The sequence below is a fragment of the Anabrus simplex genome, chromosome 6, assembly GCF_040414725.1.
Source record: "Anabrus simplex isolate iqAnaSimp1 chromosome 6, ASM4041472v1, whole genome shotgun sequence".
NCBI classification, from domain to species: Eukaryota; Metazoa; Arthropoda; class Insecta; order Orthoptera; family Tettigoniidae; genus Anabrus; species Anabrus simplex.
Genome location: NC_090270.1, coordinates 314140411 through 314157281, shown reverse-complemented (window position 1 = coordinate 314157281; position 16871 = coordinate 314140411). Strand labels below are relative to the sequence as shown.

The following is a 16871-nucleotide window of genomic DNA, read 5'->3' as shown; positions in this document are numbered from 1 at the left end:
TGACATCAAAACAGGAGTCCGACAAGGTGATGGGCTATCCCCGATACTCTTCAACTGTATTCTTGAAAAGATCATCAGAACCTGGCGGGCGAGATTACAGGAAACCAACTACAGTCCATTGAGAATAGGAACCAAATTCAAGGGGATCACAACAGACTGCTTAGCATTTGCCGATGATATTGCTGTTCTCTCAAACGACATAGAAACCGCTAGAGCTCAAGTTGAAATTTTAAAGGAAATTGCCGAAAAAACTGGTTTGCAGATATCATTTGAGAAAACAGAAGTAATGACTAACATCAAAGAGGCTCCACCAAAACTCCATACAAAATACGGGGACATCATCCGAGTAGACAAATTCAAATACCTTGGTGAGATCATCATGAAAAATGGACTGGACAAAGAAGCACTTCAGGAGTGAGTACGCAAACTGAAAATAGCCTACCAAACATCCCGCACAATCTACAACAAAAAATGCCTTTCCCAAAACACCGAGATACGTCGCTATGAAACAGTTCTGAAGCCAGTAGTTGCCAACAAAGGACTCCTTGAAGAACTGGAGAAAAGAGAACGCAAAATTGTGAGAGGAATCTTGGGATCAAAGTACAGAAATGGAATCAATCAAAAGAGATCCAACAAGGAAGTCTACAGCAAAATAGAGAAAATTGCCGACACAATCAGAAAAAGACGGGCACGATTTTACGGTCATCTGAAAAGAATGGACGGAAGAAAGTTAACTAAAGAAATCTTTCACTTTTTTGATTCAAACCCCAAAACCACAATTCCCTGGTTTAGAAATACCAAAGAAGACCTGCAAATGCTACATATCTCAGCTGAAGATGCCCTTAACAGAGATCTCTTCAGCAAGAAAATATTGACGAATGGTCTAAACCGAGACGAGCAACCGAAGAGAAGAAACGGTGCCCCTTGGACAGAGGAGCGTAAGCAGGCCCACTCACAAAGAATGAGGGAAATTTGGGCTCTAAAGAAGGCCAAGTTCAGTGTCAAATGCAACAAGACTTAACGTGGTCCTTGATGGACCCAGCGAATTATATATATAACTACAACCTTAACATACCTTATGATAAAATAGGGTTCACAGCACTTCGGAGATGTAATAATAATAATAATAATATTAATAATAATAATAATAATAATAATAATAATAATAATAATCCAGTAGTAATAATAATTCCTGCTTGTTCAAGAAAAAATGTATCATGGAAGGAACTAGATGGTAAGAAACAAACTGTTTTGTTTTATGCTACATGTACATTCTGGTTAAAGTCATGATATAAAAACAGGGTTTGCCTGGTAGATCTCAGCACATATAGCAAGAGAATTACTAATATTGACGGCTAAGAACGAGAGGGTAAAAACAAAATTTTAAAATACAATTTTGCAAGAGCATTTCGGTTAAGCCGGGTATCAGTTAAGCAGGGTTCTACTGTACTTATTTTTTGAAGATTTTATGGTATAAGGTTGATTTTGGTGCTCCAATGTGGGTGAAAACAGTGTAAAAAGGAAAATTTAAATACCTTGCCACGGCGACTGGGTGTCCATACTGTCCCCAACATTCCTGCAACTTACACTTCATATAAACAATGAATTTCAGTGTTAGATAAGGACATAGTAACATTCCAAATAAATAAAACAAGTCGAATGCAGTTAAATCCCAAGAAGCTAGGACCATAGATGATTGCAAAAACACATAACATATGTACATTCAAAATATTTTTTACAGTCTGTATCTAATACTTAACACTTGATTAGATAAAAGTTAACAATGTCTTGTTGTGAATAGCCGATGTTGGCCATCATATCAGCCGAAACTAGTACTATTCAATGAAAAATTATGTATTGATTAGGTGGTTAAATAAAGGCTTTTAGTAAGTAACTTACACTTCACACATAATACTTTCTTCCACCACACTAACATGGACTTTCCAATACATAACCAATGCAGCCCACCCTCATCAGAGGGTCTGCCTTACAAGGACTGAACTAGGCTAAGAAAAGCCACACAAAATTATAATTATTACCGGTATTTTGTTATAGTAAGGGAGAGAAGAAAAATAATTTTGTGATTTTTCAAAACTTTTATTTTATAATCAAAGCAGCATTGAGCACAAAAAATCATTATAAAAATGTATGCACACAGTTATAGAGAAAACAGCTTAAGCATATTGTTGCTTAAGAATGGAGGTCTCGTACCAAATCCTGATTTGACAGGATAGCAAAAAAGTTGTCTTATATGGTTGAATATGGAAAATAATTTTGCCATTACAAATTGTTGATTAAATTTGATGATAATAATAATAATATAGGTTAGGACAAAATTTTCATTTTATTCTTTTAAGATTTTCATTTTGCACTAATGAGGTATCTGTAGACAAAATTATAGATATGAGCTCTTCATTCTTAAGTGACAATACTGTAATTATACACCTCAGGATGCCTGAATGTATAGGGTTTGTTTCCTAGTTAATCATCGTTAGACATGACTTCAACTACATCGAATTTCTGCATAGCATAAAAAAGCAAATTTGTCAACATTTTTGATTCTTCAAGCTTTCGGTATACTTAATTCTGAGAAATCTCATCCATATTTTACACAATGGATATCTGTAATAATATCAGTGGTAAAGGTTGAGTAAGTGCATGAAAACTTGTGAAATTGTTGAGAATTTTAAAAAATTTCTGACCTACCACAGACAAAAACAAGTAGTAAGGGTGAGTTAAAGGGAACTGAACAAGACCAAAATGTCTCAGGTTGAGTATAAGAGAGTCTATGTACAACATAAGAGAACCGAGGAGTCCGAGTGTCTTGAGGTGCAACCAGTATGCTTACTGTTCCTGTCGAACCTCTGGAGATAGAAATTAGTTTGATTCCACCACATTCACTAGAGGAGAGTCCGGTCAAAGAAAATACCTCTCCTAAACCTAACTTCTGCACATTCACTTGTTACTAACACTCATGGGACATATTCTATGCTCAAAGGACCTTCACTTGTGGCTTCGACATAGAACCTTACATTTTATTTTATTTTTTACAATGAGGGAAGTGAGGTTGTGGTAGTACGACCATACAATCAGGGCATGCACAAAATAATCATTGTAAGGAGGGCACTCTTGCTCATCCCAGATGTCTACTGGTAAGAAGACTTGCCAGCCATAGATCCTGCAGATCGGACAAAGTGGAGGGCTAGGTGCAAGAAAGCAGGACACCAAGAAGAGGAAGAGAGATTGTTTCTTAAGGACACCAAATGTTTGAAGAAAAAATATTTTCTGAGACTCATTTTAACAAGGTAAAATATTTTCTGGATATACTTTTAAGTCTTAACTGTAGGTTAACACTGTTAACTCGAAAAGAAAAATACAGTTCATAAAATAATATCTTCCGTGAAAATTGTACATTAAGTTGTGGCAGAAATTTGAATTTTAATAATAATAATAATGTCATTGGTTTTATGCCCCACTAACTATTATTACAGTTTTTGGAGAAGCCGAGGTGCTGAAATTTTGTCGCATGGGCGTTCTTTCGCATGCAGGTAAATCTACTAACATGAGGCTGACGTATTTGAAATTAGCGAGCGAGTGTCTGCATGGTTTGGCATTCGGAGAATGTGGGTCCAAATCCTACTGTCAACAGCCCTGAAGATAAATGCAGTGGTTCACAAATTGTTAACTGTATAGTAACGCAAAGTATTAAAGTTCTAACACTGATGTTTCACCAAGCGAGTTTGGCCATGCAGTTAGCGCCTCACAGCAGTGAGCTTGTATTCAGGAGATAGTGAGTCTGAACCCCACTGTTGGCAGCCCTGAAAATGATTTTCCATGGTTTCCCATTTTATGGGCAAAAGTGTAAAGGAGGCAAAGGATACATATGGAAATAGGGAGATGAAATTATTACTTTCGCAGATGATGTACAGCCAGGAAATACAAGGACAACTTGATGCAAAGAATGAGAACATTGAAAAATAAGGTATGAAAATCAGCTCAGAGAATAGCAAAACCATGGTGATAGCAAGAGAAAAAAGACAAGGAAAAGGCTTTGTGAAAATTGGTGGTCAGAACCTTGAAAACGTGAACAGTTTAAATGCCTAGGGAGTGATTTTATGCAGACTACAAGGCTGGACATGGAGATTAGCAAGAAAGTGCAATAGGGCAATGTATTCTACTGGAGTGTAAGAAACCTTGTCTGGAATAAGGAAGTGTAAAGAGATAATGCAGAAAAAATGTGTTATGCACCCATATTGACCTATGTGGCCAGGACCTGGACACTGACAAGTTGGGAGGAGAGTAGAATTCAAATGAAATACCTAAGAAGTACGATATAGGAAAGCCAGTGTGAGAAACAAAAATGTTAGAAAGGAAGTGAGAATAGAAAACCCAAATAAGAGAATTGATAGGAATAAACTAAGATGGTTTGGACATGTAAAGAGGACGTAGGAGAAAAAAACAATACTGAAACAGATGTTGGAGATGAAATTTGAGGGAAAGAGAGTGAGAAGGAGACCTAGAACACGGTGGATCAATTCAATAAAGAGGAAGGTGGAGAAGTGTCTTACATACCCCGACACATCAGGATAATGATGAATAGAGACATCTGTTTGTGGTGACATTTTTTTCCAATTTAGTCATTTTTATAAAGTAAGTTTGGTACATTTTTGCTATTTTTATTTTATTTCATCAATAATTTTGCTAAATTTGATTTCCAATTTTCAGCAGTAAAAGCTAAGCCAAAAGATAGCTGATACCAATTTGCAGTAAAACATCATACTTTATTTTTACATATGTACAAAGAACATGAGAGTTACGCTTCTGGTGAAAACACATATTATCTATATCAAAACAAGGATGCTTGGAAACAAATTATCCTGACACTTTAACAAGTAGGAACTAGCCTACATACATAAATTGCACATCATTCTGAAAAATACAGATATACCATGAGTGCCAGATGTCTTGTCAGATGTCAGATATTATGTAACAATACATTGAAAATGACCTCTGACTATCAGTATTACTGACTGGGATCCATAAAGCCTTCACCACAGCTTCCTCAAAGTGCCTATATTTTGATTTCACAGAAAGAAGAATAGCAATCACATCAATATCGTCACCTGTTCTACATGAGCTACGAACTAGAATCCTAAACACTGTGAATGGTTCAAGATATTCTGATGTTGAAAGTTCTTGTAAGATGTGAATTTGGTTTATTAGAAGAGAGACTTCATCATTTTAAAGATCATATTCCATTATGCTTCTTGGGTCAAAAAGCGATTCCACATAATTTCATCAATTAATTCATTATTTTGCCTAAAGGTAAATAGTTTTGCATTTTGAAGCAAATTTGTAAAATTTTGCAAACATTTCGTGATTTTATACTTCATCATGACAGAAACCTTAAGGAACCTGTTTTACCAGTGAAGCAAAAAGTGGAAGTTACAGAAAGAACAAGAAAATTTAAGAAGGAGAGGATTTTGTGCAGAACAGTGATATTTCAAAATGTAAAAGTTAAAAAGTTCTACAAAGGAAGAGGTAGATGTTGCATTTCTACAGCGGTTCAACCAAGGTACAATGGATACTTGTTAAGTAAAGTTTTTCCATGAATTTTCATTGAATTGAATTATTATTAGTGTTTTTTATTTTTTATGCATGTTCTCTCCTTCTTTCCTTTTTTTATTCATTTATTTTTTACTTGGGGTTTAACGTCAAACTAACACATCAAAAGTTTTAAACAAAGCAAGAATGGGAAAGGGTTAAGGTCAGGAAGGCAGTGGTTGTGGCCTTAATTAAGGTGCAGTCCATGCATTTGCCTGGTGTGAAAATGGTGAACCACAGAAAACTGCCTTCAGGGCTACTGACGATGGTATTTGAACCCACCACCTCCTGAATGCAATCTCTCAGCTACATGATCCAAACCATGCAGCCAACTTGCTCGATATTCTCCCCTTCAATAGCCCAAATAACTGGAAGTTTTCTGTATGTGCTTTCTCTCACCATATAAAAAGGAACTGTGAGGGGTTTTCTCTTAAAATAATTAGCTATTCATTGCATAGTTACAAGAAATACTACTTTGTGATGGAATTCTTGAGATATCCTTTAAATGCACCTCCAGTGGTTCTTTAGATTTGGAGAAAGTCAGAAAACAGAGATTGATTTTGCACGAGTACTAGTCCTCCAAATCTATCTTATCTGTGCTATGCAATAAATTAAAAAAAAAAAAAAAAACCATGGATAAGAATTAAATTTTTGCTCAGATTGTTTGATCACTCTATACAAAGCCAAATACAGTATAGCTCTATAACCTATCTGTCTGAAGAGATCCTAAACACAGCTGCTAAAATAATGTCAGTCATCATCACTGTACTAATAAATTTCATGCTGTGCAGTTCAGCCATATTATTTATAACAATGTATACATCCTTAGGTTTTACAAGAAAAGCATAATGGGCCCACCAGACTACACCTTTTGTAAGTACTATACACAAAGAGAGAAATACCAATGCATCTCCAAACTTGTGGAGTCCAAACAATGTAACATAATGTAGACGCAGTCCCACCTCGATTAATGTGCTTATTGTTGGGTAAGTAAAGACTAAAACTGCTGTCCAAGTCACTGGTTTGTTCATGCTGACATATGAAGAAGTCCAGAAGAATATGCACACTGAGAAATTAAGGACAGAACTAATAGATCCAAGTTTTGACGTCAATATTTTTAATCTGTTGTTGATATGAAGATCTTCGGGATTAGGAACACGGTATATAGATGCCAGTGTCCAATAAAGAGAGAGGTTGAGTGCAGATGCCCATATAGTTACCATCGTCAAGGATGGGACTGTCGATCCTCGCCAGGAGAATGCCATAAGTGTCAGAACAGGAAATACAAGAAGATTAAATACTGGAAAGATGAGCTGCAAGTTACTCCAGAAGTCTGAGCATCCAAACAGAGCAAAGTTCCTGCAATGAAGTACAAAAAAATAAGTACAATTTCATGAACAAGTATGCATATGTGATAAAAGTAATTTACCAGTTATACCAGGTGTATGTGTAAGCTTTTGCTGGTTTTTGTAGTAAAGAAAACACGTAATATTCAAGGGAAATTCATTTTTTGTTTATTCAAAATACTGACCATCGGCTTCTACACACTTCGCCCATCCTTCAGGTAAGTTATGAATACCATGCCAAAAAAACTGCTTGTCTTTTGCAGCAAACTATTCATCAAGCCATTTTCCAACTTCCTCGAAATTGCTGAAGTGCTGCTTTGCAAGCGGGTGCCCCATTGATGCGAAGAGGTGATAGTCAGATGGCGCCAGGTCGGGGCAGTACAGCGGCTGTGGAAGGATGTCCCATACAAGCGCCTTCAAGGTACCTTTCACTGGTTTTGCTGTGTGAGACGGTGCATTGTCGTGTAACAAAATCACTTTACCATGTCTTCTGACCCATTCTGGTTGTATTTTGATCAATGTGTGATTTAAACTAATAATTTGTTGGCAATAGTGCTGTGCATTAACAATTTTGCTGGGCTTCAAGAGTTCATAATACACAATACCACTTTAATCCCACCAGACACAAAGCATGGTCTTATTGCCGAAGCGATTTGGCGAAACCATAACTCACATGTTCTAATCAATGGAGCGTGTTTACCATATGTTTCTATCAACAAATGATGACTTTCCACAGCTCTTTCCTTTTGATTAAATAAGAAACACAATGTGTGCTGCAAATGTTCTTTTTCAGGCACAAACATCGACATGATCACTAAACGATACAACACAGATGCTAGTTTTTGGTGGACTCAACTTGTGTAAAGTCAGACAAACAAACTCACGTATGTGTCAAATTCATATGCTGCATGCAGTTCACTTAGTGAAACCAGAAAAGACTTATGCATACATCTGGTAATGAGTCAGTGATCCTGGTCACCCACCATCAGTTACTTGAACTTGATATAAGAAAATAAGGTACCGGTACTATAAACGAGAGAGAAGTGAAGAGACTCCTGTAAATTATGTACAGTTGAATGCATGGAAACTTGCCACTATAGAAAGAAAGAAAGAAAGTGGGCTTTTTTTGGTAATGGAATTATGAATTAATTGTGTATGGCCTCTGGAGAATCCTGGTGCAGGTCTTTCGAGTTGATGCCTGATAGGGGACCTGCTCATCTGTGACAATGAGGCCCTACCTATGGTGAATTCTATTGCTGAAGACACACACACCCACCTCCCAAACCATTTAGTCACTCTTTTGTCTAGTCCTTAGAGAGGGTGGACCATGGGAGACTACTGGCAAAATTGAGTGCAATAGGACTAGACAAAAGGGTGACTGAATGAGTGGCTATATTTCTACAAATAGATATCACAGAATTTGAGTAGGCGAAGCTTTACCTGACCCTGTAATAATCGAGAGGAAAATTCCTCAAGGCAGTATTATTGGACCTTAATGTTTTCTTATATACATAAATGATATGAGTAAAGAAGTGGAATCAGAGATAAGGCTTTTTGCGGATGATGTTATTCTGTATAGAGAATTAAATAAGTTACAAGATTATGAATAACTGCAAAATGACCTCAAAAATATTGTGAGATGTACAGTACACAATGGTATGATGATAAATGGGGTTAAAAGTCAGGTTGTGATTTTCACAAATAGGAAAAATCCTCTCAATTTTAATTACTGCATTGATAGAGTGAAAGTTCCGCATGGGAATCATTGTAAGTACCTAGGTATTAATGTAAGGAAGTCCGACTCGTTGGCTGGATGGTCAGCGTAATGGCCTTCGGTTCAGAGGGTCCCGGGTTCGATTCCCGGTCGGGTCGGGGATTTTAACCTTAATTGGTTAATTCCAATGGCCCGGGGGCTGGGTGTTTGTGCTGTCCCCATCATCCCTGCAACTCACACACCACACATAACACTATCCTCCACCACAAGAACACGCAGTTACCTATACATGGCAGATGCCACCCACCCTCGTCGGAGGGTCTGCCTTACAAGGGCTGCACTCGGCTAGAAATAGCCACACAAAATTAAAATGTGAGGAAAGATCTTCATTGGGGTAATCACATTGAGTAAATGGGGTTGTACATAAAGGGTACAGATCTCTGCACATGGTTATGAGGGTGTTTAGGGGTTGTAGTAAGGATGTAAAGGAGAGGGCATATAAGTCTCTGGTAAGACCCCAAATAGAGTATGGGACCCTCACCAGGATTACTTGATTCAAGAACTGGAAAAAATCCAAAGAAAAGCAGCTCGATTTGTTCTGGATGATTTCCAACGAAAGAGTAGCGTTACAAAAATGTTGCGAAGTTTGGGCTGGGAAGACTTGGGAGAAAGGAGACGAGCTGTTTGACTAAGCAGTATGTAAATATTAAAGTATCACATATGCATTTATTAAACAAATCCACCTATTCAGTACAATACAATATTTCTTATATTAGGATTTATATCCTACTATAACATCTTAATTGGGACATCTTTTGCCCCACATATGGTGCATCATCAGCCAATATCAAACACCCCAAAATCAGTTCTAATCAGGAACCTGACTATGTGTTAAATGTCTGTATACTTCCTAGATTATAAAGGGTTGTGATTAAAAGGTCCATTTTTAGTGCTTTCATTTGATTATTTAAAAATTGCTTTATTTGATTATAAAAACTCCTAACTGCTTAACATAGTATAAGTAATTATTAGAAACTCATTAAATGTTCTTCAGTTAAAAAATGTTGATAGTCTTGTCAAGTTCTTATACTTAGTCTGATTGTCCACTAGTTAAAACTTTGTTCATGTTTGAACATTTATATCATCATCATCATCATCATCATCATCGTTTTACTGTTCCAGTTTCCTGGGTACTGTTGGTGAGCCTCTTCCATTCTGTCTTAATGAGATACGTTCTGTTGTTAATGACGTCCTCCAGAATCCTTCCCCGATCTGCAACATCCATCTTAAGATGTCCATCCAGTGAGTTCTTGGTCTTCCCACCATCTGTTTCTCTGCCACATGTCGCTCCAAGTTAACATATGCTGTCCTTGTTGGCTCCACCCTCATTACATACCCAAACTACCTCAGTCTGGACATGCTGATCTGATCTAACAATGATGTAACAATCACAGCTTCCTTCCTAAACACATCATTCCTCAACTTGTGCAGTTTTTTTTTTTTTTTAATTGCGGATCTAAGGAACTTCATCTCGGATGCCTGCAACCTCGATGAGTCTTTCTTAGTGAGGGGGGCAGCAGTCTTTCGGCAGTTGCAAGGGCGGCAGTCTAGATGAATGACTGATATGGCCTTGTAACAATACTCAACATGACTTAGCTGTGTTGATACTGCTACACGACTGAAAGCAATGGGAAACTACAGCCTAACTAACTCCCGAGGACATGCAGCTCTCTCTGTATGAATTATGTACTGATGATGGCTTCCTCCTGAGTAAAATATTCTGGAGGTAAACTAGTCCCCCATTCGGATCTCTGAGTGGGGACTACATGAGAGGGGGCGATCATCAGGAAGATGGATACTGACATTCTACGAGTCGGAGCGTGGAATGTTAGAAGTGTGAATCGTTGTGGTAGGTTAGAGAATCTGAAAAGGGAGATGGATAGATTAAAGTTTGATGTAGTTGGTATAAGTGAAGTACGTTGGCAGGAAGAACAGGATTTTTGGTCCGGCGACTACCGAATTATCAACACAGTATCAAACAGGGCAAATGCAGGCGTTGGTTTAATAATGAATAAGAAAATAGGGCAGCAGGTAAGCTATTATGACCAGCACAGTGAAAGAATTATTGTCATCAAGACAGACACCAAACCAATGCCCACCACAATAGTGCAGGAGTATATGCCTATTAGTTCAGTGGATGATGAGGAAATTGAAAGAATATATGAAGAGACAGAAGATTTAATACAATATGTAAAAGGTGACAAGAATCTAATTGTGATGGAACACTGGAATGCGGTGGTAGGCCAAGGAAGAGAAGGTAATACAGTTGGAGAATTCGGACTGGGACAAAGGAATGAAAGAGGAATTCGGCTGGTTGAATTCTGTACTGATCATAATTTAGTCCTTGCCAATACTTAGTTCAAACATCACAAAGACGGCTGTATACGTGGACGAGACCTGGAGACACTGGAAGGTATCAAATAGACTTCATTATGATTAGGCAGAGATTCAGAAACCAGGTGTTGGATTGCAAAACTTCCCAGGAGCAGACGTAGAATCTGACCACAACTTGTTGGTCATGAAATGCCATCTGAAGTTGAAGAAATTGGAGAAAGGAAAGAATGCAGAAAGATGGAATCTAGACAAGTTGAAAGAAAAGAGTGTGAGGGATTATTTCAAGGAACATGTTGCACAAGAACTAAATGAAAAAGCTGAAGGAAACACGATAGAGGGAGAGTGGATAGTCATGGAAAATGAAGGCAGTAGGGCTGCTGAAGAAATGTTAGGAAGGAAGGAAAGATCAACTAAGAATCGGTGGATAACTCAGGAGATACTAGACCTGATTGATGAACAATGAAAATACAAGAATGCTAGAAATGAAGAGGGCAGACAAGAATACAGGCGATTAAAGAATGAAGTGAATAGAAAGTGCAAGGTAGCTAAGGAAGACTGGCTGAAGCAGAAGTGCAAGGATGTCGAAGGTTGTATGGTCCTAGGAAAGGTAGATGCTGCATACAGGAAAATCAAGGAAACCTTTGGAGAAAGGAAATCTAGGTGTATGAATAAGAGCTCAGATGGAAAGCCACTTCTAGGGAAAGAAGACAAAGCAGAAAGATGGCAGGAATGTATCCAACAGTCGTATCAAGGTAAAGATGTATATAATTTGGTTCTGGAACAAGAAGAGGCTGTTGATGCTGATGAAATGGAAGACCCAATTTTGAGGTCAGAGTTTGACAGAGCTATGAGCGACCTAAATAGGAACAAGGTACCTGGAATTGATGACATTCCCTCTGAAATACTGACTGCCTTAGGAGAAACCAGCATGGCAAGGTTATTCCATTTAGTGTGTAAGATGTATGAGACAGGAGAAGTCCCATCCAATTTTTGGCAGAATGTTGTTATACCTATTCCTAAGAAAGCTGGTGCTAACAGCTGTGAAAACTACCACACCATTAGTTTAGTATCTCATGCCTGCAAAATTTTAACATGTATTATTTACAGAAGAATGGAAAAACAAGTTGAAGCTGAGTTGGGAGAAGATCAATTTGGCTTCAGAAGAAATGTAGGAACACGTGAAGCAATCCTGACTTTAAGTCTGATCTTAGAGGATTGAATGAAGAAGGACAAGCCCACGTATGTGGCATTCGTAGATCTAGAAAAGGCATTCAATAATGTTGATTGGACCAAGCTATTTAAGATTCTGAAGGTGATTGGGATCAGATACCGAGAACGAAGAATTATCTACTATCTGTATAAAAAATCAGTCTGCAGTGATAAGAATCGAGGGCTTTGAAAAAGAAACAGCAATCCAGAAAGGAGTGAGGCAAGGCTGCAATTTGTCTCCCCTCCCTTTCAATGTTAACACAGAATAGGCAGCAAAGGAAATCAAAGAGGAATTTGGAAAGGGAATCACAATTCAAGGAGAGGAAATCAAAACCGTGAGATTTGCCGATGATATTATTATTTTATCTGAGACTGCAGAAGATTCAAAACTAAGTATTTTTTATTTTCCACCTTGTTGGTACACTAAATCATTTAATGCAACTTATTGGTTAAATGTGGTACATGTTTTGTATATTATTAACATCTTCAGCCACATAACACTGTTAGTTTTAATGTTAATTTTCGGGACACTTCTTCTAAAGCATTGATACTTCGTCATTTACATGAATTTTTCATCTAAACAGTGTTGTGTGGCTGAAGATGTTAATAATATATGAAACATGTACCACTTCTAACCAATAAGTTGTCTTAAGCAATTTAGTGTATCTACAAGGTGGAAAATAAAAAATACTTATTTGTGAATCTGTTTAAGTCCGATACGGACCATGAAGCTGATTTTATGTAAACTGCAGAAAATCTAGAGAAGCTGCTGAATGGTATGGATGAAATCTTGGGTAAGGAGTACAAGATGAAAATAAATAAGTCCAAAACAAAAGTAATGGAGTGCAGTTGAACGAAGGCAGGAGATGCAGGAAATATTAGATTAGGAAATGAAGTCTTAAAGGACGTAGATGAATATTGTTACTTGGGTAGTAAAATAACTAATGATGGCAGAAGTAAGGAGGACATAAAATGCAGATTAGCACAAACAAGGAAGAGCTTTCTTAAGAAAATTGCTCACTTCAAACATTGATATAGGAATTAGAAAGATATTTTTGAAGATTTTCATGTGGAGCATGGCATTGTATGGAAGTGAAACATGGATGATAACTAGCTCAGAAAGAAAGAGAATAGAAGCTTTAGAAATGTGGTGTTACAGAAGAATGCTGAAGGTGAGATGGATAGATCGAATCACAAATGAAGAGATACTGAATCGAATTGGTGAGAGGGGATCGATTTGGCTAAATTTGATGAGAAGAAGAGATAGAATGATAGGACACATCTTAAGACACCCAGGACTTGTTCAGTTGGTTTTTGAAGGAAGTGTAGGTGGTAAGAATGGTAAGGGTAGACCAAGGTATAAATATGACAAGCAGATTAGAGCAAATGTAAGATGCAATAGTTACATAGAAATTAAAAAATTAGCACAGGATAGGGTGGCTTGGAGCGCTGCATCAAACCAGTCTATGGACTGATTACTCAAACAACATATAAAAACCCTGAATAAGTTACACATTGTGATCAAGTAGAGAATTTGGTTAAAAACTTCATGATTTTATTTACTGTCATGATATAGAACTGTTGTCTTCTTAAAAACTCATTTAACAGTGTTTATTTTGCTACTTATTGATGTTTAAGTGACATTTATAACAGCCCTCTATTGAGGGTATGTACTTAATTGTGAATGTTTGAATACTGGAAGTTAAAGCTTTTAACGTTATCATTATTGAAGTGTCAGTTCCGGCATCAATCTTTGAATCCGTTTGTTGGCGTGACGATGAACATTGTCAAAGTGATTTTTTGTTCATTTTTGTTAGAAGTTAGGTTTGCAGCCATTTGTTGTATATTCTGATATAATGGGGACTTCTCAAACTTAATGTTGGATGACGGAAAATTGTTGCTGTTGGTTTGCAGAATGTAGTTTATTGAGATGTCTGCATTGAAAGGAAAAGGTATATTTTAGTTTTAATATGTGTTAATAGATGTTAATGAGGAGGCCGCTTTTGTAACTTCTACTTAGCCCCTCGTCTTTGTGTGTGATTTGTTTTGTTGGTTGTGCCAGATCAACTGACTGCTGCCGTGCTTGTGCTCTCATCGTTCCAGTAAGTTGGGGGAAGGTTGCGAGCTGCGTCTAAGTGAGCCTCGTAGAATTGAGTGTTCAAAAATGTTTTTTTCTTGTATAGGAACTTAATTCCTTCTTTTAGCCAAATTTTGTTGGTTTTATTATGGGCGTTTCGTGTATGGAATGTTTACCTATGTTTTATGCTGTAGGCTTTTAAAAATCTGGGAGTTAGATTATTGAGAAGGCATTTCTTCAAGAAGGTGATATTTTTGTTAATAATCGTTATCTTTTTCCTCAGATTAAAATATTTGTAAGCGTATTTGTGTGGCTGGTTGGCCGTACTATCATAGGTTATGATTTTTATGTCTGTGTTGGCGTATAACTAATATAATAGAGTTTGAGAGATGTGCTTGTGCTCCTCGTGTTGTAGTGATGTGAAAGCTGTGGCTGCAGGTGCGTAGGGGAAGGAGGGGTGGGCGGTGCATTATGTTTGTGTGCTGTCTGTGATGAGGAGTTGGTAGGGGAAGATAGGGAGAGAGTTATATTTGTTGATTTTGAAGGAGTTGTTGAGGAAGGCAATTTAAAAATGTTTTTAAAGCTATTTTCTTTTATTTTTTATTTTTGTAATCATTTGGGTATTAGTTCATAAAGGGGGTTTTTGACATCTATTATATCGTATAGATTCCAGTTTTTATTATAATGTTGGTCTAGGAAAATATAAATGTTTTCATATTCATTCATTAGTTTGGCTTTATTTAACTTTTTAATAACTGTTAGGTCTTGCTCACTGTTATGTACTGGTGTCCGGTCTCTTTCATGTGTGTGCTCATAGCCGAGAATTTATTGTGTTTATTTGCATTGAAGTGTTCTAGGCATCGTATATAAAAACTGCGGCCTGTCTGTCCGATATGATGCAAGGCATTGTTGGCATGTGAGCCTATAAATTCCTGAACCTGAATAATGATTGTTGTTGAAGTTGACAGTATTAAGGTTGAAGAATATTTTTTGATTGGTGTTTTGTGTCTTGAATGCAATTTTAACATCCTGTTTCTTTAGTGGGTTTGAAACTTGATAGATCACCGAATTATTGTATGTGAAAGTAGCAAATTTGGACTTTTCAGGTTTATCGGGGATAAGATTTGACATTAGTTTGTGTTTAAGTTTATCAATTATATGATTGATCATTTCTATTTTAAGATTTTCGGGTGTTAGGGAGATTTTATAAGTTCTGTAAACTAGGCTGTAGTAAGCTGCCTGTTTGTGAGAATTTGGATGTTAATAGCTGTTTTTGATTGTTATCAGGGGAAAAGTTGGTTTTCTATGTATCCGAAATTCAAAGCTGTTTTTTGTGTGTGTTGTGGTAAAATCTAAAAAAATTATTGAATTTTTAATATCATCTTTTGTGAATTTTATATTTTGATCAAGGTTATTTAGATAGTCTAAAATTTTGTTACTATTGTTAATTTATCTATTGTATAACAAATGTATTATCTACAAATCATATCAATGGGCTAAGTCCTTTTATTTTCATTAATATTTTATTATGTTCTAGAAAGTCAATGTAAATGTCTGCCAGACTGTGTGATATAGGATCTCCCATCGATAGACCTTTTTGATGGTATATTTTACCATTAAGGGTGAAGTGATTATTATTTAATACAAACCTTAGTAACTCTATAAATTCTTCTATTTCAAAACTGCTGAGTTTACTATGTATAATAAGATTCCCTTTATTAACAATGACAGTTTCATTCGGTGAAATATTGGAGTACATATTGGTGATGTCAAATGAACACATAACATGTTTGGGTTGTGTTGAAAATTTGTTCTCACAGAAATCTAAAGAGTTTAAAAAAAAAAATCAGGGATGTGTTGTTAAATTTATGATGTTTTTTAAGGAAGTTATGTATGAACCTTGAAGCTTTGTAAGTTGGACTGTTTTAACTATTGATAATTGGTCTTTTAGGGATTTCTTTTTAATGGATTTTGGGTAATGCTCTTGCTGTGGGGATGTTTGGATTCATATTTATTAATTTTTGTTGCTCTTGATCCTTTAGTAGAAATGTTGAACTTTTAAGTAATGTTTTTAAGTTATGCTGAATTCTAACTACAGGATCTTTGTTAACTATTGAGTATGATTTATCTGAGAAAAAATCTTCAGTTCTTATAATATAGTTGTTTTTGTTCATTAAGGCAGTAGTCCCTCCTTTATCTGCTTTTGTGACTATTATGTTGTTCTCTTTTATTTTGGTTTTCAATTCTTGGGTCAATTTTTGATGAGTGGGATTGGAGTTTGTTTTTATTTCATTAGCTAAAATGGGGAGTTTTTTCTTTATCTCATGTCTTGTATCATTTTGTTGCTCTGGTGAGAGTTTCAATATGTTAGATTCAACTTCTGCTATTGTTGTGATGATGTTATTTTCTTTGTGTAGATTGGGCCAGTTAAACTTTAAATCTTTACTAAGTAGATTTATTTCTTCATCTGAAAAATGTATTCGACGTATTAACCGTAGTTGGAGGATAGTTTATTGGTGGGCTAGAT

General features: G+C 36.5%; 1 long non-coding RNA gene across 1 annotated transcript in view; it reads right to left on the bottom strand.

Annotated features, from left to right (window-relative positions):
• Positions 1-2391: 2391 nt before the first annotated feature.
• The window catches only part of LOC136875774 (uncharacterized), a 31574-nt gene continuing 17094 nt past the window's right edge, over positions 2392-16871 (bottom strand). Inside the window, exon 3 of the long non-coding RNA XR_010860513.2 lies at positions 2392-6963. This is a non-coding gene — a long non-coding RNA (uncharacterized lncRNA). The remainder of the gene's footprint in view (positions 6964-16871) is intronic.